Source organism: Scylla paramamosain, unplaced genomic scaffold (assembly GCF_035594125.1).
Source record: "Scylla paramamosain isolate STU-SP2022 unplaced genomic scaffold, ASM3559412v1 Contig29, whole genome shotgun sequence".
In the NCBI taxonomy this organism is placed as follows: domain Eukaryota; kingdom Metazoa; phylum Arthropoda; class Malacostraca; order Decapoda; family Portunidae; genus Scylla; species Scylla paramamosain.
This window is the reverse complement of record NW_026973694.1, coordinates 267,501-272,500: the sequence shown is the minus strand read 5'-3', so window position 1 is coordinate 272,500 and position 5,000 is coordinate 267,501. Positions and strand designations below refer to the sequence as shown.

The following is a 5,000-nucleotide window of genomic DNA, read 5'->3' as shown; positions in this document are numbered from 1 at the left end:
GAAGCAAATGAACCATTAGACAGCACAGGAATGACTTGACTCGCGCAAAGAAAACCAGACGGAAAATGACTGCACCAGGTAACTAAGCGGCCACATCTTCCTATGTCGTATTATCGTAATATCTCCTCGTAAATGTAAGTCTTCTTTCTCTTTTCGTCTCTTACTCTTCTATTACATTTTCTTTTATATCATCTTCGTCCCGTATCTCTCTCTCTCTCTCTCTCTCTCTCTCTCTCTCTCTCTCTCTCTCTCTCTCTCTCTCTCTCTCTCTCTCTCTCTCTCTCTCTCTCTCTCTCTCTCTCTCGTAAACACCAACCTTTCCTCCGCCTCTCGCTCTTCATGTATTTTTTACTTTCTGAAGATGAAAAGGAGAGAGAGAGAGAGAGAGAGAGAGAGAGAGAGAGAGAGAGAGAGAGAGAGAGAGAGAGAGAGAGAGAGAGAGAGAGAGAGAGAGAGCTGAAGACGAGCATACCAGGAACAAAAATTACAATGAGTGATGACAGATAGATAGTGACAATTGGTAAGCCAACCAACACAGGAGTAAGGAAAGCACGCAGTATCAGACACACGTGTTATCTTGTCTCGCTCTGCAATTTTTTTTCTTTTTTTTCAAGAGGAGCTCTGTAAATTTTGACCCTGATAACGTTTAATTTCTCCTCATTACTGTAAAGTTTTGGAGCATATGGTACTTGTTCGCGTGGCCTCACCGCTCACCTCCTCCTTACAGTCCTTTCATTAATGACTTGTAATTAGTACATTCAAATCCCAGGCCACTTAATTTGTATTTTTTCTAGATTTAATTTCTTGATGTCTTGAAACTTCGACTATATTTTATTTGTTACTTTTCCTTTCATTTTAACATTACTAGTATTTCTATGCAATTATATATATATATATATATATATATATATATATATATATATATATATATATATATATATATATATATATATATATATATATATATATATATATATATTTTTTTTTTTTTTTTTTTTTTTTTTTTTTTTTTTTTCAACGCATGACATTAGGTGTTGCTGTGCCACGCAAGAAAATTTGAACCACTTCTCTGGCGCAGGGTAATAATAAGGCTGAGAAAGGCCCACTGAAGGTACAAATCCCCAAAGAGTAGTTAAATTAAATGGTGCGAGGAAAAAACTAAAGTGGTGTTCTCAGTAGGTGGTGCGTGACATCCCTCACTCAGGCAGGCAGGAACACTGAGACACCAGGGATTCCACACCTTACCTTCCCTTGTCTCCTCGCTTGTTAACCCGAGGGATAAGTATTAACAGTATTCTCATAACAATAAACCATGCTCAAGAGTGTTTCTCCTCTTCATAATGTTGAAATATTTTTAGCCTGTCACTAGAGCCGTAATATATATATATATATATATATATATATATATATATATATATATATATATATATATATATATATATATATATATATATATATATATATATATATATATATATATATATATATATATATATATATATATATATATATATATATATATATATATATATACACGAATGACTTCAACTAGAGTCTTTTAAGTGTAGTGGAGGTGCGGCGCAGAAATGTTTGAGAGTACAGGCCTTAGTGCTCATCGTCTCACACTTACTGACTGATTCCTGCTCAGCTTCACCACGTCCCTGGCATCACGACCCTTGCAACACGCCTCCTCCTTCACCTTTCCCTCTTCCTGCCCCCTCCTCCCCTCTCACTCCTGTCACCCCCTTCAAGATACATCCGAGATACAGCAATACATGTAACAGTGATTTATGCAGACGTCTGAAGCACTGAAACACTGAAACATTGAAGAAGCAAGTTGAAAGATCGGGTGAAATAATGAAAAGGAAAGAGTTAACGAGTGATTGAGGTGGTTAGCCTGCTCTGCGCGACTCGGTGTGAGCAGACGTCGTCACTGAACAGCTGAGCGGGGAAGCAGGGAGGGAGGGAGGGAGGGAGCAAGATGGAGATCGTTTTAAAATATAGGTAGCAAGTTAGTTATTTTGTTTATTTATAGAAATGAAAATGAGTGAACGTAACGATGAAAGACCAAGAAATAGAAGGAGAACAACGCAGAGGAGGAGGAAACAAGAGAAAGACGATAATAATTCAGTAGGAAAACTTCAACTGGAGCTGTTCCTACCGGCCGCCACTACTTACTTGCCTGGCTGAAAGTACACGGTTACTTCACCTCACCTCACCACACTCACCTCAGTCAGCCTGCCAGCACCTCACTCGTGTCCTCGCCTTCACGCCGCCACTAAAGTCACTTCCCACACGCAGCACAGACCAGTACTTTCCCTGCAACATTCTCGCTCTTCCTCTTCCTGACACTCTGCACCCTCCACTCCCTTCCTCTACCCTCCCTCCACCAGCGCTCCCTCCCTCCACCAGTTTTCTAGTTCCGTGTTATATTTCAGTGAATAAAGGAGTGACATCAGTTGTAAATATTTCACCCACACTTACCAAACAAATAAAAGATTTAGACCTCCACTGAAATGTTCATGATTACACAGAGATTACCCAACTTTGCGTGACAGGCAGGCGTGACGTGTCCAAGGGAGGGGAGGAGTGAAGGGAGGGTCAGCGGAGGAATACAGGTTGGGAGAGGAACGAAGGGGAAGCAGATAGAGGAGATCCACTCACAGGATTCTGCGTTGTTGATTTGTGTGTGGAAGTATCGTGGGTTTTGCCTGCCTCCATTGTTGCTCGTCTGCTGAAATAAGTAAGTGACACAGAGAGAGAGAGAGAGAGAGAGAGAGAGAGAGAGAGAGCACGGCTACAACACACTACCAGTGACACCAGCAGGGAAAACCCATCACCACCACCATTACTATTACCACCAACACCATTCCTTCTTCACAGATATCCACACCACCACCACCACCACCACCACCATCACCATGCTTATCACCACTATCACCACCACCACTGTTCTTCCCTCCCAGCCCATTATCTCCGCCACCACCACCATCACCACCACCATCACCGCCATCATCATCCAATTAAGGAACACAAGGCGATGCACCAGATATTAATGAAAGCGCGCCATTATAACCTGCCATTAATTGCTGCCTCCTCTAATGACCCATCAGCGCCATTACCTCCTCCTCCTCTTCCTCCTCCTCGTTTTCTCTATCTTCTTTCTCTCCACCTCTCTTATTCTTCTCTTTATCTATCTTCCACCTCCACCATCACCATTTCCACCATTACCAACACCTCCTCCTCCTCCTCCTCCCCATTACATCAATTAACCACCTAATCACTGCCACCCCGCCATTGGCTCCTCCCTAACAGGATAATTGGCGGCCGCTGATTGGCTGAGGGAGTTAGGCAGTTAGCAGAGCATTATCTTAACCTCTGGGTAAAGGGAGGAGGAGGAGGAGGAGGAGGAAGAGAAAAGGTGTTTATGACGAATGTTGAGGTGTAAGAATGATGATGAGGAGGAAGAGGAAAAGGAGAAGGAAGAAGAAGAGGAGGAGGAAGAGGAGGAGAGGGAAATAAAGACAAGGTGTTTATGAGGACCTGGAATGAAAAGAACGAAGATGAACGGTGAGGAGGAGGAGGAGGAGGAGGAAGTAGAAGGAAGAGAAGAAGAAAGAAGGTGTATCAGTGTACTGGAGGAGGAGGAGGAGGAGGAGGAGGAAGAGTAAGAATGAACGATAAGAGGAGAGGAGGAGGAGAAGGAAGAGGAGTAGGGATGAACATATAGTAGGAAGAGGAAGAGGAATAAGGATGAACATGGAGAAGAAATGAAAATGAAAGAGAAGAGGAGGAGGAAGAGGAGGAGGAGGAGGGAGGAAGGAGGAATGATATTAATAAAGGAAGAAGAGAAAGAGAAGTAAAGATGAATAATAAGAGACGCGAAGGAGAAGGAGGAAGAGGAGGAGGAGGAAGGAGTAAGGATATTAGTAAAAGAGGAGGAAAAAAGGAATCATGGATGAAGGAAAAAGGAAGAAGGAAATAGGGAGAAGGAAGGGAAATGGATGAACACTGAGAAGAAGGGAGGAGGAAATAGGGGAGAGAGAGGCGGCGATTCTATGGGCGATATAATACTATAGCGATATGTTAGGACACGACCCCCGACTGAGGGACAGAACTAAACACCCCCCTTACCTCTCTCTCTCTCTCTCTCTCTCTCTCTCCCTCTCTCTCTCTCTCTCTCTTTCCGCTACTGCGCTGTTCAGGTCTCAGTTCCTAGTGTTCTTTGTTATATGTAATTTTTGCTGCTTAGAAGAATGTAATGGTTTAATTTCTGGCAGATTTGTTATATCGTATGAGGTGACAGATGGATTTACTGTAATGATAATGTCTGGGTTCTCTGTCTCACTCATCTTCCGTCTCCTGTCTTTCTGTATTTTCATCACTTCCGCTTTTTATCTTCTACAGTGTTTCAGTATCCTTATTTTATTTTCGCTTTCTGTTTCCTATGTCCTTTTAGTATTTCGATCACTTTCTCTTCTTGTCTCCTATCTTTTGTATTTTCATCTATTTCTGTCTATTTTTCCCACTGCCTTCATCACCTCCACTTTCCATCCATCAATATTTTCATCGCCTCTTCTCCTCCAACGATGTACTTTAATGTATTACTATATATTTAAGTATAGGTTAAGATTACTATATATTTAAGTATAGGTTAAGATACGCTATCTTGATTTACCCCCGCTTTAAACTTGTATCATCATAACTTAAGTGCATCAAACTTTCTCAGTAAATTGTTAAACTCCTAAACTGGCAATGACACACAGAAGTCCGGAGGCGTGTTCCTGATGACTTGTTCAGTAATGTGGTGGTTTCCCGTGCTCGGCTTGCAGGTTGGAATCTTTGCCACGGTGCCCTGTCTCTCTGTGCTCAGGTTTATTGGAGCTCTCAGGTGAGTTGCTCGGTGTTTCAGTGTATTGAATCTTATGGTGGTGCAATACAAGGGTGGTGGGTGTGACAAGAAGTACATTTTAGATGATAGATATAATAGTAACTTGCTT

General features: G+C 42.0%; 1 protein-coding gene across 45 annotated transcripts in view; it reads right to left on the bottom strand.

Annotated features, from left to right (window-relative positions):
• Positions 1-2,591, bottom strand: part of LOC135097707 (uncharacterized) — a 97,850-nt gene extending 95,259 nt beyond the window's left edge. For 27 of the 45 annotated variants that reach the window (XR_010266029.1, XR_010266039.1, XR_010266047.1 and 24 more), the window contains exon 1: positions 2,229-2,498. The gene's annotated coding sequence lies outside the window, so the exon portion shown is untranslated. Of the gene's footprint in view, positions 1-2,228 lie in introns of all 45 variants that reach the window. The other 18 variants (XR_010266000.1, XR_010266001.1, XR_010266002.1 and 15 more) reach the window with 16 other exon arrangements.
• Positions 2,592-5,000: the final 2,409 nt, after the last annotated feature.